Source organism: Oryctolagus cuniculus, chromosome 20 (genome assembly GCF_051225735.1).
Source record: "Oryctolagus cuniculus isolate XC-2025 breed Fujian yellow rabbit chromosome 20, ASM5122573v1, whole genome shotgun sequence".
Taxonomy (NCBI): Eukaryota; Metazoa; Chordata; class Mammalia; order Lagomorpha; family Leporidae; genus Oryctolagus; species Oryctolagus cuniculus.
Genome location: NC_142886.1, coordinates 22,025,745 through 22,053,292, shown reverse-complemented (window position 1 = coordinate 22,053,292; position 27,548 = coordinate 22,025,745). Strand labels below are relative to the sequence as shown.

Genomic DNA, 27,548 nt, shown 5'->3' with positions numbered 1-27,548 from the left:
CTTCTTTATGCTAGATATTTGGAAAACTAGCAAATCAGAACTTCCTGCTCCCCACATGTGCCCCCCCTGCCTCTTCTGAACAACACCTTATAGAGCCAAATCCCACCTAGCAAGACACAGCTTCAACACCACACACATGACTTCACTCCTTTCACTCATCAGATAAACAAGTCTCTCTCTCCTACTTCTAAATTCAGGAAAACTCTGTTGGGGCCCTCAGGACATTCGTCACTTTATTATCATTATGCCAATGTCCATTTTCTCTAGAAAGCTACAACTCTTTTATTTATTTTAATTGTTTAAAAGTTTAGAGACAGGAAGACACAGATCTTCCACCTGCTGGTTTGCTCACCAAATGCCTGCAACAGCCAAGACTGGGCCAGATCAAAACCAGGAAATGGAACTCAATCCAGGTCTCCCACATGGGTGGCAGTGCCCCAGTACTAGAGCCATCTATCACTTGTTGCCTTCCAAGGTGCACATTAGCAAGAAGCTGTACTGCAAGCATCATGTACTCTGATATGGGGTGTGGGCATTCTGAGCAGCATCTTAATCACGTACCATATGCCCACCCCACAACTAGAGCTCTTTAAAGAGCAGAAACTACACCTGGTCTCCCCCCAGAGAACTGACTCCCTGTTTTTCACATCTCAGCACTCAATATCTGCTGTTCAACAAATGAGTGTCCCCTTTAAACAAGAACAGATTAGAGCTCCTAAAATTGTGGTAACATCTATCAAGTGATTCTTCCTAATAAACCCTTACCCAGAGAGAAACCCTGAGAGCAACCTCATACCACTCCATCTTTAGTGAATGCTAAAGAAAAGTGAAAAACAGGATGGGTGCTCTTAAAGTAACTGAACTCCAAAAGTGAATCGCCTTCTGGTGGCTGCTGCAGAAACAAATCTCTCTCCTTAATTCTCTGAACATTTTCTAATGTAAATATGTTCAGGCTATTGTTGCTCTTCTGTTACATATTAACAAAGGTGGGACAATGTTTCCATAGCAATATCATTTTCATGGTTTACCCAGATTCTAATACCTATACTGTGCAGTTACAGCTTTCTACCACTCAAGTACCACCCAGAACAAACACCCAGCTTCTCCACAACAGTGTCAATAACAAACTACATCCAATTCTTAACTTTGTTTCCCCCCACTAGTGGAAGCACAACAGAACTCCACCTACACCAGAATCATATACCCATCCAACACAGACCTAACTCGCTAACATTACAGCCATGTACTTACTCCTCGGTTAAAATCTTCAGCTTTGCTGTCAACGATGTGGCACAGGGAGTTAAGCTGCCGCCTGCAGCGCTGGCATCCCATAAGGGCACTGGGTCATGCCCAGCTGCTCTACTTCTGTCCCACCTCCTTGTTAATGTGGCTCAGGAAGCAGAGGAAGATGGCCCAAGTGCTTGGACCCCAGCCACCCAAGTGGGAGACCTGGATGAAGCTCCTGGCTTCAGCCCAGTTCAGCCCTGGCTGTTGCAGCCATCTGGGGAGTGAGTCAGCAGATGGAAGATGTCTCTCTTTCTCTGCCTTTTCCTCTCTAACTCCATCTTTCAAATAAATGAGTAAATATTTTTAGGAAATCTTCAACTTTAAACAGCAAGAAAAATGTTAACTCAGATTGGTTTCTCCTTACAAAAGAAAAAAACCTGAATTCCTTAAGGAATTCAATTACAGTCTTCATTTACCATGGGGTACTGATGGCTATTCTGAAACACTCAGAGCTAACAACAACAGAGAGAAAATAAAACAAAATTCAACTACTGCTGCTGTGGGGGACGATGTTGTGGCACAGCAGACTAAGCCACCACTTCTAACGCCAGCATCCCATATTAACAGTGTTGGTTCCAGTTCTGGCTACTCTGTACTTACAATCCAGCTTCCTGGCAATGTAGCGAATAATTCCCCAAACAGCTGGATCCCTACCACCCACGCAGAAGATGGAGTTCCTGGCTTCTGGCTTCAACCTGGCCCAGCCCTGCCTTGTTGGAGCAAACTGGGAAGAAAACCAGAGTATGAAGACCTCTTTCTGTCTCTGTCTCTCCTTCTCTCTCTGCCACTCTACCTTTCAAATAAATAAGTTAAATAATTCTTTTATTTATTTATTTATTTATTTGACAGGTAGAGTTATAGACAGTGAGAGACAGACAGACAAAGAGAAAGATCATCTTTCCATTGGCTCACTCCCCAAATGTCCGCTACGGCCGGCGCTGCACTGATCTGAAGCCAGGAGCCAGGTGCTTCTCCTGGTCTCCCATGCGGGTGCAGGGCCCAAGAACTGGGCCATCCTCCACTGCCCTCACAGGCCAGAGCAGAGAGCTGAACTGGAAGAGGAGCAACCAGCACTAGAATCCGTCACCCATATGGGATGCCAGTGCCACAGGGGGAGGATTAACCAAGTGAGCCTTGGCGCCAGCCCCATAAGTTAAATAATTCTTTCTCAAAGCATTGTGGGCTGGCACTGTAGCTGCCTCCTATGGCACCAGCATCCTATGTGGGCACCAGTCCAAGTCCCAGCTCATCCGCTTCCAATTCAGCTCCCTGCTAATGTGTCTGGGAAACCAGTAGAAGATGGCCCATGTCCTTGGGCTCCTTTACCTGCATGGAAGACCCGGAAGAAGCTCCTGGCTCCTGACTTCAGTCTGGCCCAGTCCTGGCCATTGCAGCCATTTGGGGAGTGAACCAGTGGATAAAAGATTTCTCTTTCTCTTTCTTTCTCTCTCTCTCTGGTTTTCAAATAAATAGGTAAATCTTTTTGAGAAAGTACTGTTCTGGCTGGCACCGCGGCTCACTAGGCTAATCCTCCGCTAGCGGCACTGGCACCCTGGCTTCTAGTCCCAATTGGGGCGCCGGATTCTGTCCCAGTTGTCCTCTTCCAGTCCAGCTCTCTGCTGTGGCCCGGAAAGGCAGTGGAGGATGGCCCAAGTGCTTGGGCCCTGCACCCATACAAGAGACCAGGAGAAAGCACCTGGCTCCTGGCTTCGGATTAGCACAGCACGCCAGCCATAGTGGCCATTTGGGGGGTGAACCAACGGAGGGAAGACCTTTCTAACTCTGTCAAAAAAAAAAAAAGTACTGTTCTGTCTTCAAAATGTCTACACAATTATTTTCAATGGTTATCACAATGGCCATCATGGATTTAAATAAAAGAGAGGTTATCATACCAGAAATATATTCTCAGAGAGAAGGGTACCCACCAGACCTGTGTACACAAATTGTATCAGAAGTCTACAAAGTCATCACACCACAGTCGCCAACAAAGTATCAAATCAAATAATAATTCAGTACTGATACAAGAAAGACTATTGTGAATATGTTTAGGAATAAAGAAGTAATAAGCAAAGACAATGCACTAGAATAGGTTCTAAAATCAAAACCCACATGATTTTCAATCACTAAAGCTGTTTATACCTATGTCAACAAATATAAAAGTTCACAGCTATATAGCTGTTTACTTAAAAAAAAACCTATTACTAATGCATTGATCACCTTTATCCTAAAATTAACAAAATCCCTATGAACTTACCATTATAAACTAGTTGCTTCTCAATACACTAAATGCAGGAGGCTGAAGGAGAATGGAAGGCATTCCAACCTCATTAAGTTACATCATCTGATGTTTTATGCTGTGTCCAACTGCAACTTAGGGTATGGCAGCAATAGGCAGGTATTTATCGTCTTTTTTACCCAGTTTTCTCAATTAAAGGTGGGAAAACTTCCATTTTTCATTTCTGAAACACATTTTAAGAGGCTTCGGGAGCAGCATGTAAGTGGTATTTTAAGCTGCTGCTGCTTAGATGTTTGTTCCTCAAGGGCCATTGATTTTATCCTCAAATATGACAACAACCATATAAGTATTGTGATGATTAAGAGATCAGACAGGCGAGCTGTGAAAGGACTGTAAGACAGCTGCATTACCCTACTTGAGACCATGGATGCCTCCCAACACTAACAGCTACGGCTCTCCACTGAGGCCCACCAACCCCGACACTACACAGGCTTCACAGCCACCCTACCTTCCCAACCACAAAGCTGAACCAGTCTCTATCTGATTCTCTTAGAGTACTGGTCTTCAGATAAGCTAGACTGAGCCCAAGTGCTGGAGACAGATGGTCAAGATTCAAGTACGCATGAATTTCAAAACTGTTTAAAAAAATAACTCATAATTTAATTCCATTTTTCACAAACTTTTTTAAGTACTCTCACAGCTTCTTCAGTGACAACAAAGGCACTTCAGAGGAATCTTGCAACCAGTCAGGTCTATTAAGTTCTTAAAGACCCTAAGTAATAGTATTTAGGCAGTTGTCTATTCTATCTTCCTGCAGAACTAAATCTTGACCATCTTACAAAACATAGGAAAAATTTTATGCCATGAGGAATATTCAATTGAACATTTTATTTCCAAGGAGCATTTTATTTACAAAGGGCAAAAACAGAGTTTAATTCCTGACTATCCAAGACAGTACATTAATTACTCAATATTTCACATTACACAGATGTCCAACTTTATTATTTTTTCAACACTTTCCCTGCCTTACAAGTAAGATAGCTTAACAACTCCATAAAGTTTACATTTTCCATTTCCAGGTAAACAAACAGATAGTATATATAAAAGGGCTAAGCAGATGAAAATAACTCAGTGACGTTAAAATCCTAGGTCAAGGACATCTCTAGCAAGATGGCACTTAAAAGAACATCATTAACAATTTTAAAATTCTCAAAATATAAAAAACCCTTCACCAGTTATAAAAGCATTTTATATGCAACTGTTAACCCCATAACAAAAAATGACAACACTAAGAAAACTGCCAAATGGAAAACAAGTGAAATGCTGCTCAGTGCCTAACAAACCAATCACAAGAAAGTAGCCAGCACTAATACTTTTTAATCTCAGTGAAATCTGCAGCAAGAACACATTAGTTTTCAAATCACCTAAACATAATGGGCCCTACACACACTTTTTTTAAAATCTTACATGGCAAAAGGTAACACAAAATTGATGTCTAACAGCCAAAAGATCTTAGGTTAACAACCACCATGCCATTTTAAAGGCTTAATTCAAATAAACTTTAAAATCTCCACAGGATAAAAGTGGATGACACAGGGTTTGGCACTGTGGCTCAGTGGGTTAAACCCATAGCCTGCAGTGTTGGCACCCCATATGGACACCAGTTCAAGTCAGAGCTGCTCCAATTCTGATCCAGCTCACTGCTAATGGGCCTGGGAAAGAAGTGTTAGATGGTCCAAGTCCTTGGCATGGGAGACCTGGAAGAAGTTCTTGGCTTCGGCCAACCCAGTCCAGACTGCAGCAGCCAATTTGGGAGTGAACCAATGGATGGAAACTTTCTCTCTCTTGAACAAAATTCTCAAGGAATGCATTAACTGGAAACTAGAGAAACCTGAAACCTAACCACTGGTGACAGTGGTAAGGAGGTCACGAGGAGGGAATGCAGAATTTCTAAGTAAGGGATGAGGCTGAAAATGGGAGCTGAATCAAGAAAGGAACACCCTGGAAATGGCATGGCCCAGGATGACCATCCACAGAAGAAACAGGAGCTCCACTATGCTCACAGAGCTTTTAAATACACAATATTATCAAAGAAAAAGAACCTTCTATACTTCTAAGATGGACAGATCCTAATGAACACACAACCATTATGAAAGGTATGCACCTCAAAACACATGCAGCACAATTATACACAATTAAAGGACAACACACTTATATGGGATTTATTTTTTTCCCCAAAGAAACCATTTATTTAAATGAGTACAAATGTCTTAAGTACAACCTTAGGAATAAAGTGATTCTTCCCATCATATCCACCCTCCCCCTCCCATTCCCACCCCCCCTCCCCCCTCCCCCCTTCTCAAAAAAAAAAAAAAAAAAAAAAAACCACCTGTTCCTTGACAGTCAAGACAAAGGCTTCTCATAGTGTCGATTTCACTTCCACAGATTTCATTTTAGTTGTTCTATTAGTTAATACAGATCATGGAGAAAATATGGTATTTGTCCCTTCCGCACTAGCTTATTTCACTAAGAATGATGCTTTCCAGATTCATCCATTGTGTTGCAAATGACTGGATTTCTTTTTCTACCACTATGCAGTATTTCATAGTGTACACAGCTCATAATTTCTTTATCCAGTCTTCAGTTGATGGACATTTAGGTTGAATCCATGTCTTATCTATTGTGAATTGAGCTGCAATAAACATGGGGATGCAGATAACTCTTTATTTGCTGATTTCATTTCCCTTGGGTAAATTCATAGGAATGGAATGGCTGGGTCATATGGTAGGTCTATATTCAGATTTCTGAGGTATCTCCATAATATATTCCTTAGTGGTTTTACCAGTTTACATTCACACCAACAGTGGATTAAGGTACCGTTTTTCTCCACATTTTCACCAGCATTTGTTGTTTGTTGATTTCTGCATGAAAGCCATTCTGGCATGAGGTGAAACCTCATTGTGGTTTTGATTTGCATTTCCCTGAAGGTTAGTGATCATGAGCATTTTTTCATGTGTCTGTTGGCCATTTGGATTTCCTCTTCTTTAAAATATCTAGGGGCTGGCACAGTGGTGTAGCAAGTAAAGTCACCACCTGCAGCGCCAGCATTCCATATGGGCACTGATGTCCTGGCTGCTCCTCTTCCCATCCAGCTCTCTGCTATGACCTGGGAAAGCAGTAGAAAATGGCCCAAGTCCTTGGGCCCCTGCACCCAGGTGGGAGACCAGGAAGAAGCTCCTGGCTCCTGGCTTCAGATCGGCACAGCTCTGGCCATTGTGGCCATTTAGGGAGTGAACTAGCGGATGGAAGACCTCTCGCTGTCTTTGCCTTTCCTTCTCTCTCTCTGTTAACTCTGACATTCAAATAAATAAGTAAATCTTTAAAAGAAAAATGTCAGCTAGCGCCGCGGCTCACTAGGCTAATCCTCTGCCTTGCGGCGCTGGCACACCGGGTTCTAGTCCCGGTCAGGGCGCCGGATTCTGTCCTGGTTGCCCCTCTTCCAGGCCAGCTCTCTGCTGTGGCCAGGGAGTGCAGTGGAGGATGGCCCAAGTGCTTGGGCCCTGCACCCCATGGGAGACCAGGAGAAGCCCCTGGCTCCTGCCATTGGATCAGCGCGGTGCGCCGGCCGCAGCGCGCAGGCTGCGGCGGCCATTGGAGGGTGAACCAACGGCAAAGGAAGACCTTTCTCTCTGTCTCTCTCTCTCACTGTCCACTCTGCCTGTCAAAAAATAAATAAATAAATAAAAAAGAAAGAAAAGAAAAAGAAAAATGTCTAAGTCCTTGGCCCATTTCTTAACTTGATTTTTTGTTTTGTTGTTGTGGAGTTTCTTGATCTCTTTATATATTCTGGTTATTAATCCTTTATCAGTTGCATTGTTTGAAAATAATTTGTCCCATCTGTTGGTTGCCTCTTCACTTTCCTGAGAGGTTTCTTTTGCAATACAGAAGCTTTTCAGTTTGATATAATACAATTTGTTGATTTTGATTGCCTGTGCCTCGGGGGACTTTTTTTTTTTTTTTTTTTATACAGGCAGAGTAGACAGAGAGAGAGAGAGACAGAGAGAAAGGTCTTCCTTTTGCCATTGGTTCGCCCTCCAGTGGCTGCCACGGCTGGCGCACTGCGGGCGGCGCACCGCGCTGATCCAATGGCAGGAGCCAGGTGCTTATGCTGGTCTCCCATGGGGTGCAGGGCCCAAGTACTTGGGCCATCCTCCACTGCACTCCCTGGCCACAGCAGAGAGCTGGCCTGGAAGAGGGGCAACCAGGACAGAATCCGGCGCCCCAACCGGGACTAGAACCCGGTGTGCCGGCGCCGCAAGGCAGAGGATTAGCCTAGTGAGCCGCGGTGCTGGCCAACCTCTGGGGACTTTTCCAAAAACTCTTTGCCTGTGCCAATCTCTTGCATGGTTTCTCCAGTGTTCGTTAATAATTTGACAGTGACGGGTCATAGATTTTGATCTTTAACCCATTTTGAGTGGATTTTTGTGTAAGGCAGGGGTCCTGTCTCATACTCCTGCATGTGGAGATAAAGTCTTCCCAGCACCATTTGTTGAAGAGACTGTCCTTGCCCCAGGGATTGGTTTTAGCTCCTTGGTCAAATATAAGTTGGTTGCAGATGCTGAGATTTATCTCTGGAGTCTCTATTCTGTTCCACTGGCACACCCATTTATTTTTGTACAGGTTCCATGCTGTTTTGATTATAACTGCCTTGTAGTATGTCTTAAAATCTGTTATTGTGATGCTTCCAGCTTTGTTTTTGTTGCATAAGATTGGTTTAGCTATTCAAGGTCTCCTGTGTTTCCATATGAATTTCAACATCATTTTTTCTAGAGAAGAATGTCTTTGGTATTTTGATTAGTATCACAATTAATCTGTAAATTGCTTTTGGGAGAATGGATGTTTTGATTATACTGATTCTTCCAATTCATGAACAAGGAAGATTTTTCCATTTTTTGCATCTTTTTTTAATGTTTTATAATTCTCATCAGAGATTTTTGATATCCTTGTTAAACTGATTCCAAGGTATTTGATATTTTTGTAGCTATTTGAATGAGATCCATCTTAGAAATTCTTTTTCAAATGTGACATTGTCTATGTGTACAAAGGCTATTGATTTTATATCCTGCTACTTGAGCAAACTCTTTCATGAGTTCCAATAGTCTTAGTGGAGTCTTTTAGATCTCTTACATATAGAGTCTTGTCATCTGCAAATAGAGATAGTTTGACTTCCTCTTTCCCAATTTGAATCCCTGTGATTTCTTTTTCTTGCCTAATGGCAAGAAACTTCCAGGACTATATTGAATATCAATGGCGAGAGTGAACATTGCTGTCTGGTACTGTATCTCAGTGAGAATGCTTCCCACTTTTCCCCATTCAATAGGATGTTTTCTATGGGTTTGTCATAAATTGCCTTGATTGTGTTGAGGAATGTTCCTTCTATACCTAGTATGCTTAGAGTTTTCACCATGAAGTGATATTGTATTTTATCAAATGCTTTCTCTGAATCTATTGAGATAATCATATGGTTTTTGTTCAGCGTTTGTTAATGTGATGTATCACATTGATTGACTTGCTAATGTTGAAGCATCCTTGCACACCAGGGATAAAGCCCACTTAGTCCAGGTGAATGATCTTTCTGATGTGTTGTTGGATTCACTGGCCAAAATTTTGAAGATTTTTTTATTTTTTGGACAGGCAGAGTTAGACAGTTGAGACAGAGAGAAAGGTCTTCCTTCCGTTGGTTTACCCCCTAAATGGCCACTATAGCTGGCACGCTGCAACAATCCAAAGCCAGGAGGCAGGTGCTTGCTCCTGGTCTCCCATGGGGTGCAGGGCCCAAGCACTGGGGCCATCCTCCACTGCCTTCCCAGGCCACAGCAGAGAGCTGGACTGGAGGAGGAGCAACCGGGACAGAACCGGTGCCCCCAACCAGGACTAGAACCCAGAGTGTCTATGTTCATCATGGAAACTGGTCTGTAGTTTTCTTTTTCTGTTGCATCTTTTTCAGGTTTAGGAATTATGGTGATACTGGCTTCAGAGAAAGAATTTGGGAGAATTCCTTCACTTTCAATTATTTTGAACAACTTGAGAAGAAGTGGGGTTAGTTTTTCATTAACTGTCTGGTAGAATTCAGCAGTGAAGCCATCTGGTCCTGGGATTTTCTTTCTTGGGAGGGTCTTTATTACTGATTGAATTTCCATCTTGCTAATAGGTTTGTTTAGGTTTTCTATGGCTTCATGGCTCAATTTAGGTAGGTTGTATGTGTCCAAGAATCTACCCATTTCTTCTATGTTTCCCAGTTTTTTGGCATACAGTAATTTGTAGTAATTTTTGTGATTAATTTGTAGTAATTTCTGGTGATTCTTTTTATTTCTGTGGTGTCTGTTGTTACATTTCCTTTTTCATCTCTAATTTCACTGATGTGAGTCTTCTCTCTCCTTTTTTTGGTTAACTGGGCTAATGGTATATCTATTTATTTTTTTCAAAAAACTAGCTCTTCATTTTGCTGATCTTTTGTATGGTTTTTTTGTTTCAATTTTGTTTATTTCTTCTCTAATTTTAATTATTTCTTGTATCCTACTAGTTTTGGGTGTTTTTTCGGGGGCCAGCACTGTAGCATAGCAGGTAAAGCTTCCGCCTACAGCGCCAGCATCCCATATGGGCACCGGTTCAAGTCCAGGCTGTTCTGCCTCTGACCCGGTTCCCTGCTGATGTGCCTTGGAAAGCAGCAGAGGATGGCCCAAGTCCTTGAGCTCCTGAAGCTACATGGGAGAGCTAGAAGAATTTCCTGGCTCCGATGAGCCCAGTTCTGGCTGTTGCGGCCATTTAGGGAGTGAACGAGCGGATGCAAAAGCTCTCGTCTCTCCTCTCACTTGTAACTCTGACTTTCCAATAAATAAATAAAACTGTTTAAAAAACCAGATGTTTATTTTATGCATAAAGGTTTATTAATTTGATGGCAAGGATGGAACAGGCCACCTTAAAAATGGCTGGGTCCTTACTACTGGGATCACAATGGCAGAAACTTCATGTATATTTTATGTACCATAATATGTGCTTTCCATGAACTTTTTCAAGTATTCTTCTATATAGTTTACTCTAACAAAATGGAGTCATAAACAAAGAAAGGTAACAACATGGAATACAGAAAATTAGAGATGGGCACTGTGGCAGCTACTGTGATGCAGCAGGTTAGGTCACTGCTCGGAGTGCCTGCATCACATATCAAAGTGCCAGCTGGAGTCCCAGCTACTCTGCTTCTGATCCAGCATCTGGCTAATGTACACCCTAGGAGGCAGCAGATAATGGTTCAAGTGGGTCCCTGCCACTCATGTGGGAGATCTGGTTTTGGCCTGGTTCACCCCTGGCTAGTGAACCAACAGATGAAAAATCAATTTGTGGTTCCACTTTTCAAATAAGTAAAAATAAAGTTAACGGGCCAGCGCTGTGGTACAACACATAAAGCCACCGTCTACAGTACTGGCATCCTATACAGGTGCTAGCTCAGGTCCTGGCTGCTCCATTTCCAATCCAGCTCCCTGCTAATGCACCTGGGAAAGCAGCAGAATGGCCCAGGTACTTGGGCCCCTGCACACAAGTGGGAGACCCAGAAGAAGCTCCTGATTCTTGGCTCTGAAGTAGCCCAGCTCAGGACTTTGTAGCCATTTGGCGAAGTTAACCAGAGGATGGAAGATCTCTTCTCTCTCTCCCTCCCACCCAAACTCTGGCTTTCAAAAATAAATACACTTTAAAGAAAGAATCCAGAAAATTAGAGATTCACAAAAGGAAATGAGCCCAGGGGAATCCCCAATATGGTAGTAAAGAGAAATCCCAAATGCCAGCCCAGTGGTGGCCAGAGAGCAGCAGCTCAGAGCCTCCAGGACACGGAACCCTGGGAGAGGGGCCAGGACAAAACCAGAACTGATGAGTGTCTCATCGGTTTATCACTTGAGTGTTTCATGCCATCAGTATGCTCAGAACAAGGACAGTGCTTGTGACACAGAAAGCCAAGCCAATTAGAAACCATGTAACCACTATCTCTGCAAAGAAAAAGTTGGAGAGGTATGACCATTGAATATTCTGGTCACTTTCACCAATAATCAAATGATAATACTGTAAATACTGAATGATGATTAACCAGCAATTAGACGGCACTGTCATTGGGAGAAAGTGAAAAACCAAGAGGGGGTAGCAATAGCCTCATCTTTTGCACAAGTTAAAATATACTACTTACAGCTGTAGGATAAAAATATATTAAGCTATAGGGCAGTAAATGCCTGGGGGGGCAGCTAAAAATAAAAAACCAACAACAAAACCTTAAAATATTTGCCTTTAACACATCATCCCCTAAAGGAAGTCCTGATGCTGTTTTAATCCACCAGATGTCCTTGAAGGTGGACCCAAGTCACACCAACTGCATGAAGACACATCCCCTGGGCCATCTCCCCTCAGATGCTGTATAAACAACACCCTCATCCTTAGCCACACTGCTCTGTGCAAAGTCAAAAAGCCCCTCGTTACGAACCCTCAACCTCCTCTCCCCCAAGTGAACACCCACACATGTAACACACATGGAAACTTAGCAAGGACCCACAGCCGCCAACTTTCAAATAGGCAGAACCCTTCCAAGAACTTGCCCTACAATTTAATGAACACCATAAAACTTCCCTATGAGCAAACTATAACACTTGCTGCTCCTTGTTACTCAGCCAGCCTAGCTTTTGGTTACAAGATAACCTTTCTCCGGGCTTGCACAACCCAAAACAGATTCCTTTCTGCTTAGAGCTCAAATTATTGTCTTGTGTTTCCACTGGCACACACACAGAACACGCAGGTGTTCTGCCCAAGAGCACTGGAGAGAGGAAGGAAAGGTGCAGCACAGGACTTTTTTTTTTCTCTTCAAGCCTTCTATTTCTGCTTCACTTACTGGTTAGCCTAGGCCATTATCTCGCTAAAAATAAAAATTAAATTAAAAATGGATACTTTAAATAAGAATCTGTGATGTTCAAACTCAAGAGTTTTTGTCAAGAAAACACTTTGAACTGAACTTGGTTTCTCTAACTTTACAAAATCAGTCTGAACGGAACACATAAACAATGCACACAAATTATAAAAAAATTAAAGCTCCTACTTATAAAAAGAACAAGTCATCTAACAAACATTGAGTCCCTACCATCAAATATACTCAATTTCTCTTATGGACTGCAAACAACAAATAAACAAGTAAAATTCTTTCCAAAGTATTTACATTGGCCTCAAAACACAACAAAGGCCCCTTCCACCCTATCACGGCATTCTACCTCATTTCTTCAGCTCCTCACGGCAAAATGAAGTATTTTAAAACACCACACAGGGTGCAGGCCTTTAGTATGGGGAATCAAGACCCAGGCTGGAACATCACATCCCATGTTAGAGTTCCTGGCTTCATGTACCAGCTCAGCTCTCAACTGCAGCTTCCTGCTCATGCCCCAGAAGGCATCAGGCCACGACTCAAGTAGCTGGGTCCCTGCCACACACATGAAATACCCAGAGTTCCCGGATCTTAGCTTTGGCATTTGAAGTGCGCACCAGCAGATGGAACATGTTTCTCTATCTCCTTCTATCACAATGGTAACATTTTAATGCATTCCTTTAGATATTAAGTGGGAGACTATCCAGAAACTCTGGAAAACTATTCACAGTTCACGCAATTAGAAATTTCCCAATTAAATATATTTGTGCAACTGCCCAAGCAACACTCAGGAAAATTCTACAGAAGGTTTTTGGAACAGATCCCTTCCTACGGGGCAAATTCTCAGTGAAGATGTGTGAGACCCACATACTCACTCCTGGGTCTGTAAATCGTAATCTGTGATTATGCAGTTGAACATTACCGTCACCCCAGGCCACACTGTGTTTTAAAAATGTTTATGGCCACATCTTGCCAAACAACCATAACACCACTTAATCTCAGTTCAACCACTGCTTGAATGAACTTGTCAGGAATACGTTGAAATACAAATGTAAAACAAATACTAGTCAAAGGAATGTGATGTCAACACATTAAAGAGGAGGAATGTACATGAGCATTTAAATTCTCTAAGTTGAAACTTTTTATGTAGAACACAGACAAAAACAACTAATTGTAAACCTTAGAGAAAGAAGTGGCACAAGCATTGTGGCATAATGGGTAAAGCCCCTGCCATAGGGGTATGCCAGCATCCCATAGGGGCACTGGTTCATGTCCAGCTGCTCTACTTCCATTCTAGCTCCCTGATAATGGCCTGGGAAAGCAGTGGAAGATGGTCCAAGTGCGTAGGCCCCTGTACCCACATAGGAGACCTGAAAGAAGCTCCTGGCTTCAGTCTGGCCCAGTCCTGGCAGTTGGGGCCATCTGGGGAGTGAACCAGCAGATAAAGATATCTACTTCTCTCTTTCTCTCTCTGTTTAACTTTGACTTTCAAATAAATAAATCTTAAAAAAAAAAAAAAAAAAAAAAAAAAAAGGCCGGCGCCGTGGCTCACTAGGCTAATCCTCCGCCTAGCAGCGCCGGCACACTGGGTTCTAGTCCCGGTTGGGGCACCCGATTCTGTCCCGGTTGCCCCTCTTCCAGGCCAGCTCTCTGCTGTGGCCCGGGAGTGCAGTGGAGGATGGCCCAGGTGCTTGGGCCCTGCACCCCATGGGAGACCAGCATAAGCACCTGGCTCCTGACTCCTGCCATCGGATCAGCGCGGTGCGCCGGCCGCAGCGCGCAGGCTGCGGCGGCCATTGGAGGGTGAACCAATGGCAAAAGGAAGACCTTTCTCTCTGTCTCTCTCTCTCACTGTCCACTCTGCCTGTCAAAAAATAAAAAAAATAAAATAAAAAAAAAAAAAAACAGAAAGGAGTGAATTCCTCTGTAAGGTGGGGAATGGCAACTCCAAAGCCCCATGTGGTAGCATTAAGATACGCCATAGAAACAACATTGCTTCACGACCTAGCCAAGTAATTTCGTAAATCTGAAAATGGATGAAAAAGATAAAGCTAAGAATTTTTTTTAAAGATTTATTTATTTATTTAGTTGAAAGCCAGAGTTAAACAGAGAGAGAAGGAGAGGCGGGGGGGGGGGGGCGAGCTTCCATCTGCTGGTTCACTCCTCAGATGGCCACAACGGCCAGAGCTGGGCCAATCTGAAGCCGGGAGCCAAGAGCTTCCTCTAGGTCTCCCACGCAGGTGCAGGGGCCCAAGGAGTTGGGCCATCATCCACTACCTTCCCAGGCCATAACAGAGAGCTGGATCAGAAGTGCAGCAGCTGGGACACAAACCGGTGTCCATATGGGATGCTGGCACTGCAGGCGGTGGCCTTACTGGCTATGCCACAGTGCCAGCCCCGAATTTTTTTTTTAATATACTGCTATTACCTTTAATTTGACCAAGCATATCAACAGCAACTAAAAGCTACTATAACTCAACTGCTTCCTGTGACCTAAACCTCATCTATGGTGCCAGACTAATTGTTAGTGAACAGGTCCCCACAGTGGGGTGAACCAATGGAAGCACTCAAATTGTCAGTCTACCATCAAATGCAGATAGGTCAAAAGTATGTCCTTTAAAAAGTGAACACCAAGAATGAGAGTACAACAGCTTCTGAACTATGCTTAGTCACGCTTTCTAATTCTGAGTTCAACCAATAATTTGGAGAGTCTAAGATTTTCCAACATTTCCATCACACTTCAACCTGAAGATGCATGAAGGAGACGGACTGAGCCTGAGAAACTGACACCACCACGTGGGTTCCAGACCACACGACGTGGAGCTGTTTTATTAGCAAAACTACCATGAAAGGGTACACAAAGAACATATGTAAAGCCATACCTTTTATAAAACTCCAATTATAATGATCATTTCTCAAACTACCCAAGACTCCTAAACACACTCAATGATGCCTATAATAAAATATTACTAGACATTTCAATGTACTTAAAAAAACTATGTCTGCAGTGGCTTTCATCAACAGAAACAGATCATTTTAAAATTTCTTTTGGCATGAATAAACAATTTCTTCTGGAAGCATTCTCCTTATAACTCAAGGTAACGGGAAGCACTACTAGAATTCCATTTCACAATTCACTGGCAGTGGATTGCCACTACCAAATGTTCTCGAAAGTACTTCTTATTCACACTAATGCTACTCAGCATGCCAGCTGATTAAAAATAAATTACTTAGTCTAATACTATTTTACTAGTTGGGAAAATAGCATTATTTATCAAGGTTACCCTGTTAGCTAATAAACAGAATTAAGATCAACTCCCTACTTAGTGACCTGTCACTCTAACATTATTAAATCGCATAAACAATTTTTTATATTATATTAGCATATTGTTTTATTATAAATAGGTCCTTTAAATGGATATTCCAGAGCATGGATTTTTCCTGCTTGTTAAATTACTACTGGCAGTCAAAAATAAAACTGCTGTCATAGATACAAGGTTCCATCTCCAATTCTGCAAAATCCTGGAAAACTGCTTAGCATCACAGATGGAAACAAGATCTCTGACTCCTAGATCCATGACTGACAGCAGGAAAGCAAGCTGACCTCCCCGAGTCTCCTCTTCCACCACCACCAGTCTCACTGGGCTGTTGAGAAGAAATGAGATCTTGTACACAATAACTACTTAGCACAATGCCTACTGTATGTAAGTACAGATACTCCAACTTATGAAATTTTGTTCCAATAAAATCATAAATTGAGGCCGGCGACGCATCTCAATAGGCTAATCCTCCACCTAGCGGCGCCGGCACACCGGGTTCTAGTCCCGGTCAGGGTGCCGGATTCCTTCCCGGTTGCCCCTCTTCCAGGCCAGCTCTCTGCTGTGGCCCGGGAAGGCAGTGGAGGATGGCCCAAGTGCTTGGGCCCTGCACCCCATGGGAGACCAGGAGAAGCACCTGGCTCCTGCCTTCGGATCAGCGCACCAGCCGTGGCAAAAGGAAGACCTTTCTCTCTGTCTCTCTCACTATCCACTCTGTCAAAAAAAAAGTTAATTAAAAAAATCATAAATTGAAAATACTATAAATCAAAAGATGCACTTAACACACCTCCCACAGCAAACACAGCACACCACAGAAGGCTGACGTTCTCCCCTTGTGACACTGGGGCTGACTAGGAGCTGTGCTCGTGGCCACTACCCAGCACCACAGGCGAGGACGATGGAGCGTATTGCCAGCCCGAGAAAAGACCAAAATTCAAAGTACAGTTTCTACTCAGTGTGTATCTCTTTCACATCACCGTAAGGACAAATCATCCATCCTAAGTCAGAGACAGTCTGCACCTGCTGTTACTGTGTAACTCTGGTATTATGAAGGGCCAGGAAGTAGCAATCCTGCAAAAGGGGTTAAATATCAGTAATACACATAGAAGTCTTTCTAGAAAAAAACAGTGAAATGAGACTGGTACAAAAATAAACCAACAAAACGTATAAAACCCAAATGGAAAAGGTCTCAAAAGACACTAACAGGGTACTACAGTGGGTTAAGCTGCCACCTGCACCACTCAGCATCCCACTTCAGTGCCAGTTTCAGTCCTGACTGCTAATCTTCCAATCCAACTCCCTGCTAATGCACCTGGGAAAGCAGCAGAGATGGCCCAAGTAATTAGGTCACTGTCACCCATGTTGAAGACCCAGATGAAGCTCCTGGCTCCTGGTTTCAGCCTGGTCCAGCCCCAACTGTCACAGCCATTTGAGGAGTGAACCAGCAAATGGAAGATCTCTCTCTCTCTCTATCACTATGCCTTTCAAATAAATAAAGAAAAATATTTTAAAAAAAGAAAAAGAAAAAAAGACTAGTGTACTTTAGAAGAATTTTTTTAAGGCTTACCTCTATTCTAATCTAAGCAAGAAAGGTATGATTTCGGGGAAGGCACTGGGGCATAGTGGGTAAAGCTAACACCTGTGATGCCGGCATCCCCTGTAGTAGTACTAGTTCAGATCCTGGTTGCTCCACCTGTGATCCAGCTCCCTGATAAAGGCCTGGGAAAGCAGCAGAAGATGGCCCAAGTGCTCCCATGTGGGAGACCAGGAAGAAGCTCTTGGCTTCCACCTGGCCCAGCCCTGGCCAACTGGGAAGTGAATCAGCAGATGGAAGATCTCTCTACTCTTTCTCTCTGTAACTCTTTCAAATAAAGAAATACATCTTTAAAAAAAAAAAAAAAAAGGAATGATCTCACACAGAAGACATTTACTCCTTCACCCCCTAGCATCTTGGAAGTAAGTCTTTCAGTAAGAATTAACTCATGCTTTAATAAGAGCCAAAAACCTTCATTCCCATTTTCTTATAAAAGTAAAAAATTAAAAGCAGGCTATGTGTCCATCAATGTGGGAGCTGATGAAAAAAGTACGCAGTTATTGAAAGAACTAGAGAGATTTATATACCCTAATATGGAATGATCTAAGACAGGCTAAGCTAAAAAAGCAAGGCATAAAATCAGACTCTATGTTAAGACAAATGAAAAATAACTTATATTACATACATACACACATATTTCTTCTCTTAAATGCATACACAAAAGACTGAAAGTATGCAACTAACAGTGACTTCCGGGTTTTTCTCTGCATAATTCTCTGCTTTTTAACTATTTCTGTGAGACTGTGTTTTACTTGTGCAACTTATGAATGCCAAGGAAAACAAAAACAATAAGCTAAAGCCAAGTAAATAAAAGCTCTTTTTAGGGGTCTGTGTTGTGTAGCAATTGAAGCCACCTCCCACAACACCGGCATCCCATATGGGCACCGGTTTAAGACCATCTGGCCCACTTCTAATCCAGCACCCTGCTAATGGCCTGGCAAAGTGGTATAAGATGGCCCAAGTGCTTGGGCCCCTGTGTCCATGTGGGAGACCCAGAGGAAGCTCCGAGCTCCTAGCTTTGGACTGACCCAGTCCCAGCCGCTGCAGCCATTTAGGGAGTGAACCAGCAGGAAGGTATCTTTCCTTCTTTCTCTTTCTCTTTCCCTCTCTCTCCTCCTCTTCCTCCTCTTTTTGTAACTCTTTCAAATAAGTAAACAAACAAAAAAAAAAAATCTTAAAAAAAGACACATTTGGCTGGCGCCATGGCTCAATAGGCTAATCCTCCGCCTTGCGGCGCCGGCACACCGGGTTCTAGTCCCGGTCGGGGCACCGGATTCTGTCCCGGTTGCCCCTCTTCCAGGCCAGTTCTCTGCTATGGCCCGGGAGTGCAGTGGAGGATGGCCCAGGTCCTTGGGCCCTGCACCCACATGGGAGACCAGGAGAAGCACCTGGCTCCTGCCATCGGATCAGCATGGTGCATGGGCCACAGCGCGCCGGCCGCGGCGGCCATTGGAGGGTGAACCAATGGCAAAAAAGGAAGACCTTTCTCTCTGTCTCTCTCTCTCACTGTCCACTCTGCCAGTGAGGTTATAAGTTAGACCAGAGACCAATGTTGTGGCATGGCAGGTAAAGCTACCATTTGCAAAACTAGCATCCCAAGTGGATTCCAGTTGGTGCAGCTGCTCCACTTCTGATCCAACTCCCCACTAATGTGCCTGAGAAAACAGCAGAATATGTCCCAAGTGGTTAGGCCCCTGCACCCAAAAGAGAGAACTGGAAGAAGCCCCTGGTTCCTGGCTTCAGCCTGGCCTATCCCTGGCTGTTGTGACCATGTGGGGAGTGGATCAGCTGATGGAAGATCTCCCCCTCTCTCTGTAACTCTGAATTCCAAATAAATAAATCTTTAGGGAAGAAAAGTGAAAATAGACTTGAGTAGCTATTATTATTAATCCACAGTTAATGAATGCAAATCCAACCTGGAAACATGATGCCCTGACTATAAATCTATAGTGTTCTGGTTTCTATACTAGGCTACCCCCACAAATCAAAAACAATGGCATATACACCAAGGCTCTAAATCTCTACAGTGCTTCTGTTCACAATGTAGAGAAAAGGCATACCACCAAGACCTGATGGCCAATCAAGCTCCACAAAAACCAGTCTCTGTGGCTGATTACAGATTCAATAGTGATGCTTTTTTTAAAAAAGATTTATTTATTTATTTGAAAGAGTTATGGAGAGAGGAAAAGGAAGGAAGGGGGAGAGAGAGAAACAGAGATTGATCTTCCATCCACTGGTCCACCCGCCAGATGGCCACAATGACTGGAGATGGTCCAGGCTGAAGCCAGGAGCCAGGACCTGCATCCAGATCTACCATGTGGGTAACAGGGGCCCAAGCACTAGGGCTACCTGATGCTGCTTTTACCAGGCCACCATCAGGGAGCAGGATCAGAAGCAGAGCAGGGGCTAGTGTTGTGGCATAGCAGGTAAAGCTATCCCAAATGGGGGATGGTTTGAGTCCCAGCTGCTCCACTTCTAATTCAGCTCCCTGCTTAATGCACCTGGGAGGGCAGCAGAGGATGGCCCAAGTGCTTGGGCCCCTGCCACACATGTGGGAGACCTAGATGAAGCTCCTGGCTTCTAGCTTCAGATGGGCCCAACTCTACCCATTACAGCCATCTGGGTAGTCAACCAGTGGATCAAAGACCTCTATCGCTGTCTCTCTCGCTCGCTCTCTGTAACTCTGCCTCTCAAATAAATAAATAAGTCTTAAAAAAAAAAAAAAAAAAGTGGGGCAGCTGGGTCACAAACCAGCACCCATATGGTTAGCTGGGATTGCAGGTGGCAGCTCTGCCCTCTACACCACAACTCTGTCCCAACAGTGATGCTTTTGAACAATAATAGAGGCAGCGGCTGGCGCTGCAGCGTAGCAGGTAAAGCTATCACCTGTAATGCCCATATGGGCACCAATTTGAGTCCCAGCTACTGCACTTTGGATCCAGCTCTTTGCTGTGGCCTGGGAAAGCAGCAGGAGATGGCTCACGTCCTTGGGCCTTCCCCCTGCATCTGTGTTGGAGACCCAGAGGAAGCTTCTGGCTCCTGGCTTTGGATTGGCGCAGCTCCAGCCACTGTGGCCATTTGGGGAGTGAACTAGTGGATGGAAGACCTCTCTCTCTCTCTCTGCCTCTCTATAATTCTGTCTTTCAAATAAATAAATAAATCTTTTTAAAAAAAGAAAAGAAAGAGTAGGTATTTGGTGCAGCAGTTAAGACACCATTTGAATCCAGTATCAGAGTACCTGGGTTCTAGTCTCAGCTCTGCTCTTGATTCCAGCTTTCTGCTAATGCGCAACCTGAGGGGCAGCAGGGGCTGCCTTGAGTCCCTGCCACCGACGTGGGACTCCTGGGTTGAGCTAGACTAGTCCCAGCTGCTGCAGGCATATGGGAAGTAAACCAACGGGTGTTCTCTGTCTCTTTCTGTCTCTCTGTGTGTGCCTGTCTGCCTTTCAAATGAAATTAATTAATTAACTAGTTAAAGGCCTGGCCTCTAGAGATTAGGACTTAATTGTTCTGAGCCATCAATGCATTTATTAAAAGTTCCACAGGTTATTCTAATGTGCTACTTGGCTCAAGATCACAGCTTAGGACTTAATCGCCTTATCTGATAAAAATTTAAATAAAAGATGGTTAAAATTATTTGCACTACATACTAGAGCACTGAATGCAAGAATATGAGGGATTTTACAGAAGTGTATAGAAAATGCATATTATAAGAAAAACTGTATGGCTCCAATTTCATTTGCATCATAATTATCTCTCAGTCCATTTCTCTACAGACTTTTTGAAGACCTTTACTATATGGGAAAGCTACTTATAAACAATAAAATTCCTTACAAAAGAATTATTATTCATTCAAACATGTAGTAAGTTTTCTGCGTGCCATGCAACTGCTCAGCCAGGACAGAGAGGAGGCACTGCTCCCAGAAGCCGGAAACCAGGTCTTTTAGAAACTGTTGAGTGGTGGGGAAAGCTAAGCAGTAGCACAACAGCAGTGGTGACCAATAGTCGCCTTCGGGCCTGAAAGTGCCTAGGGGTGATGATGAAAGAGGAGCTAGAGCCGGCGCCGCGGCTCACTAGGCTAATCCTCCGCCTTGCGGCGCCGGCACACCGGGTTCTAGTCCCGGTCGGGGCGCCGGATTCTGTCCCGGTTGCCCCTCTTCCAGGCCAGCTCTCTGCTGTGGCCAGGGAGTGCAGTGGAGGATGGCCCAGGTGCTTGGGCCCTGCACCCCATGGGAGACCAGGAAAAGCACCTGGCTCCTGGCTCCTGCCATCGGATCAGCGCGGTGCGCCGGCCGCAGCGCGCCGGCCGCGGCAGCCATTGGAGGGTGAACCAACGGCAAAAGGAAGACCTTTCTCTCTGTCTCTCTCTCTCACTGTCCACTCTGCCTGTCAAAAAAAAAAAAAAAAAAAAAAAAGAAAGAGGAGCTAGAAAGGCTTGTACAGGAGACTCCTGGGACAGCTCCTGGCATTCTAGACAGAGGGCACAACACACAGGATGGCTGGAACACAGCAGAGATGTGGCTGTAGGCCAGAGATTCTCATAGAGACCCCTCTGAGGAATCTGCAAGGTCAAAACTATCGTTAACAAAATACTAAGACACATAACCACCAGAAACCGCAAATAAGCTGGTAAGTGCATCAACTGCAGAATGTACATACATTGGAACAGGACTCAGTCATGAAAAGCAACGCAATGATATACAACAATGTATTACACTCACACAAATAATTCAGACGCAAAAGGCTGCATACGTACTTATGATTCCACCCATAGGACTTTCAGAAAAAGGCAAAACTGTAAGGACAGCAAATAGGTCAGAGGGGGCTGGGCCTGGGAAACACTATAAGGGGCTGGAAATCTTTAGCTTCATTGTGATTACACAGTCACACGCGTTTATCAAAATCCACCACAAACCATATACTAAAATGGGTAGAGTTTCACTGTATAGAAATTATACTTCAAATTTAATTTTCAAAAATAATGTTATTGGTCATTTTCACTCTTTCTCTCAAGTGTGTGTCTTCCAGAGTACAAGGTATGATGGTGTCCCCACTTGCCTCTAAGATACTTGTGCTTTATATTCTTATGTCTAATTTTTTTTTCATTTTAATTGCCAATATATTAAATAGTGATGGCTATAACAGAGAAAAACAAAAGCCCTCTGCAGTCTGCAACCGTGTTTAATAATATAAAGAGTTTCTGAGACCAAAAGGCTTGAGAACCACCACTTAGGTAACATGGTGAAGTTCCTAGGAGTTTCAAGCCGGGAGCAAGAGCAAGAGGGGTAACCCAGAAGGTGTATTTATACCTGCTCGCAGGTAAAGGGGGAAGAAATGAGGGCCACACAGTTTCTGTAGTTTGTTATAAATCCCAGCCAGTTTCTCTCTACTGGGATGTTATCTACTGCTACACTGACGTTTTCAAACTAATACCTGCTATCTGGCAACTTAATAGGAAATGGAATCTGCTACAGGAATCCTAGCACATTCCTAAAAAGTGACTTTTGGATCATTCAGTTGCCACAGTCATTCTTCAAAGCATATCAATAAGTTAAAATTAACTTTTACATATTTCAAACCTGCAAAGTTGCCATCCTGAAGATGTACAAAAACTACTTAACAAGTGACTCAACACCTCACAAACAATTAGGCAAATTCCCTAACTACTGAAAAAGCAAATACGCCATTGCATCTCTGAAGCATGCTTTCACTTATACCCAGGAACACTACGACAATCCCTACTGAGCAGGTTTTCTATGTAATGTAGAGCAGGTAGAGAAGAGCCCTGTTTTCACTGGGCACACTTCTCTTTCCTCCTAAGAAAAACTCATTTCTAAATTACTAGTCCTGAAAATTTCAAATTATTGTTGACTTCTAATTTTTTTCTATGGTTTTTTCACGCCTAAATTATTACAGTATTTTGGATGGTATGCCACAGCAACAGAGAAATTATTCTTAAAACTATCCAGGTCTTTATTTAAGCTTTGAACAGATGGGTGGGTGGATGGACAACAGGTTACTCAATCAGTTACAAGATAGTGGTGGTAGGTAATAGAAGTATGACCTGAAATAGTTTTCTAAACCAGTTTTACATGTTTTGCATGTGTGTCTGTGTGTTATGACTGCCATTAAATATTTCTCCAGTTGTCTTAAGTAGCTAACCCCATTGATAACTCTTAGCTAACAACCAAACAGATGGATATCAGCCTGGAGAATTTAACTGTCCACCTTTTTGTTAATTTACCTAAACTTCTATTCTAGAAGTCTACACAACTACTTCTGCCCAAGTAGCTGTGTTATTATTAAGACAAAATAATTAGACCCTTACCTGAAAGTAGAGTTCTTTTGAGTCTTCTCTTTATAAAAATCTTGGAAATCAGGTTACAGTCAGCACTTCACAAGATTCAAATTTGAAATTTCACCTATGGATTGAGAAGAGGAAACTAATTAATTTCAAATACATGCACAATGAAGATAAAAACATCAATCTTATCAAAGCTGCAATTTCCCAACACTTGTTAGAGCCACATGGTTTCTGCAGGAAACCTGTTTTCTGTGACTCAAATCCAAAATGGAAAACGTGGGTGGTTCTTCCTGTCTCACCATTAGGAGTCAGCCAATCAGCTGTTTAGTTTTCTACACAACTTCAGCTCAAACTCCAGCCTTCCATCTGCTCTGACACTGCCACACCTTAGTGAAATCAAAGAGGAATGAATGTGTTCTTCAAAGTACGTCTGTAATGGAACCTCTGGCTTATTCTTTCTAAACCACATTTGAGCAAACTGCCAAGGTTTTCAAAACTTCAAATCCAAAGCACATGAAAAATAATGAGAGCTAAATCACAAAATAATTCACCGACTTTAAAGTTATCTCCGACTTTGGAGCTGTTGATTTCTCAAAAATGACAAACTAATCTTCTAGGCAATACACCCCGGGAGCAACTGAAATGTGGAACGGGGCTTCCTGCCCAGTTACCTTACTCAGTTGCACCTCTCCCCCACCCACACAGCACTCACCATCTGCCAACAGACACCATATTTGAACTTCTAAACATACAACTGCCAGAATAAGATACGAATCCAGTAATTCTGTAGTGTATTTCTGCATCTCCACCTAGAGCTAGTAAACTAGCTTGTGTAACACAGACTTAACTGAGAAACAACATACAACAGCATGTGTGCAGTATGGGAGGATGGTCACACAATCACTCATAGACAATGCCTAACCATAACAAGGCAATAAAAATTCAATCAGTTGCTTCCAACAACAACATACGGACTCCAAGTGGCAAACAGCTCCGGAGAGCACCTGTCCAGCTCCTCTGACTCCAACCCCGACCTACACATTCCTCACTTCTCAGAAGGCTCTTTCCCAGAAAGCTAGAAGGCCTGTATGGTCCCCCTTGCTTAGTAGAAAAAGGGCCCCTCCAGTGGCCACCAGCAAGTGCTCCCTCCTTGGTAGTGACTTCCTCTCCTTGGTAGTCACACAGGAAAATTCATGACACCAGGCAACAGTGAAAGGCACTGCCTCCAAGATATTCTCACAGAGACGCTGAAAACTGCAAAACACACTTGGGGCAGGCATTTGGCCTAGTGGTTCAGACACCACCTGGGACATCCATATCTCATATCTGAGTTCAAGCCCCAGTTTCACTACCAACGCACACCCTGACCGGCAGCAGCGATGGCTCAAGCAGTTGGACTCCTACCACCCACACAGGAGGCAAAACTGAGTTGCCTGCTCTGCCCTGACAAAGCCCTAGTCCTTGCAGGCATTAGAGGAATGAACCAGTGGATGGGAGCTCTGTTTCTCCCTCTCTCTCTTCCTTCCTCTTCTCCAACTTTGCCCTCGACCCCTCCATTTAAAAAAAATACTATTTGTACATCTGAATTTTTAGAAAATGTCCTTCTTCCTCTCTGCCTTTCAAATAAAACAGATAAGTAAAACTCTTAAAGAAACACACCATTTCTACACACGAATTTGAGAAAGTATCTTTATAGAAGCAGAAAGCATATCATGAACAAATACAACCCATCAGCTTTTAGAGCCCAAAGACCCCAATACCCTACTACCACTGCAATGCCCTTACTTCACAGATTTAAGTCAAGACCTCCCTATGACCAGCCCAGTGTTCTACTACAAATTATCAAATTTCTAATAATAACTATATTTGTGGGGCCAGCACTATGGCTCAGCGAGTTAATGCCCTGGGCTATTAATGCCCATATGGGCACCGGTTCAAGACCCGGCTGCTCTACTTCCAATCCAGCTCTCTGCTATGACCTGGGAAGCAGCAGAAGATGGACCAGGTCCTTGGGCCCCTGCACCTGCAGGGGAGACCCAGAAGAAGCTCCTGGCTCCTGGCTTCGGATCAACATAGCTCCAGCTGTTGCGACCAATTGGGGAATGAACCTGTGGATGGAAGACTAACTCCTCTGTCTGTCTCTCTCTCCCTTCTCTCTGTGTAACTCTGACTTGCAAATAAATATATAAATCTTTATAATAAAAACTATATTTGTTATGAATCAGTTGCTTGATAAATATCTGTGCTTTGCAAAAGAAACCATTTACACAAAAGGTAAAGAAGCAGAGCCTTTAGTGTGTCCCCAGATGCAGGAGGGGTAGGCTTTCTCTACACAAGCATGGTCTCATGTTATCCTCAGGAAAAAGGTATATACAGATCTTTTTTCTGTTTCAAAACTGGTGGCTTCTAAAACCAGTACATCTAGCAAAAAGATACAAAATATAATGTCATACTCCCTTCACATAGAATGTTTGAATAGCAAAAACTAATTTTTCCTCAAGTTCAGGTTTAAAATATGTTTCTAATTTTACTGCACTATAATTAACCTCCAAAAACATTTAACTTCCAGATATGTCAAGTAGATGAATTTCCCTACTGCAATTTTCTTTACAGCTCTGACTTTTCAACACTTTTGAAACCATAAACGAATCTCTCATTGTGTTCATTTTATAACCTTTCAACTGATAATTCCTCAAATATGTATATTTTCACAATACTAAAAAATATAGATGCTGATACACATAAAGAGAAAGATACAAATAATTTATATATGATAAAGTATTTCCATGACTTTTTGAAAGTTTTAAGATAAAATACAGATCACAAAACAAATTCATAATTGCTCATTAGGTTATAATGAGAGATTTAGCTGTTTCTATCCTATTAAGGATATTTCAGTGAAAATTAGTAACAAAAATTAGTCCTAATTCTGCCATTAACTAGCTGTGCGACGTTATGCCCATCTTCTAACCTTGGGATTAAGCTCATGAAAAATTAGCATATCTGATTCCAAAGTACTTTCTAAGTTTTAACATCATTCTTTTTTTTTTTTAAGACTTACTTATTTGTGGCCGGCGCCACGGCTCACTAGGCTAATTCTCCGCCTTGCGGCACCGGCACACCGGGTTCTAGTCCCGGTCAGGGCACTGGATTCTGTCCCGGTTGCCCCTCTTCCAGGCCAGCTCTCTGCTGTGGCCCGGGAGTGCAGTGGAGGATGGCCCAAGTGCTTGGGCCCTGCACCCCATGGGAGACCAGGAGAAGCACCTGGCTCCTGCCTTCGGATCAGTACGGTGCGCCAGCAGCAGCGCGCCGGCTGTGGCGGCCATTGGAGGGTGAACCAACGGCCAAAGGAAGACCTTTCTCTCTCTCTCTCACTGTCCACTCTGCCTGTTAAAAAAAAAAAAAAAAAAAAAAAAAAAAAAAAGCAAAGCTGACTTATTTATTTGAAAGTCAGAGTTACACAAAGACACCTTCCATCCACTGGTTCACTCCCCAGATGGCCACAACAGCCAGGGCTGAACCAGGCCAAAGCCAGGAGCCAGGAGCTTCCCCTGGGCCTCCCAGGAGGATGGCAGGGGCCCAAACTTTGGGCATCAGCAGGGAGCTGGATGGGAAGTGGTACAGCCTGGATAGGAACCAGTGTCCATATGGGATGCTGGCATCACAAATGGCAGCTTTACCCACTGTGCTAAAGTGCCAGCCCCTGAACATCTTTCTAAGATACTACCTATCACCCTTATTTTCCTTCAACTGTCAAAGTCAGCATCTATATTTTCCTTGAACCATGAAAGCCAGATACATGTTTAAAACATAAAAATGAACATTTTAACTTACCTAATACCCTAAAACCTAATAGGAGAC

The 27,548-nt window shown here is 43.3% G+C and overlaps 1 protein-coding gene across 34 annotated transcripts in view; it reads right to left on the bottom strand.

The window, feature by feature from the left end:
• The window catches only part of SIPA1L1 (signal induced proliferation associated 1 like 1), a 437,830-nt gene that overhangs the window by 364,647 nt on the left and 45,635 nt on the right, over window positions 1-27,548 (bottom strand). For all 34 annotated transcript variants that reach the window (XM_089322259.1, XM_051826282.3, XM_089322258.1 and 31 more), the window contains one exon: window positions 23,712-23,805. The gene's annotated coding sequence lies outside the window, so the exon portion shown is untranslated. The remainder of the gene's footprint in view (window positions 1-23,711; window positions 23,806-27,548) is intronic.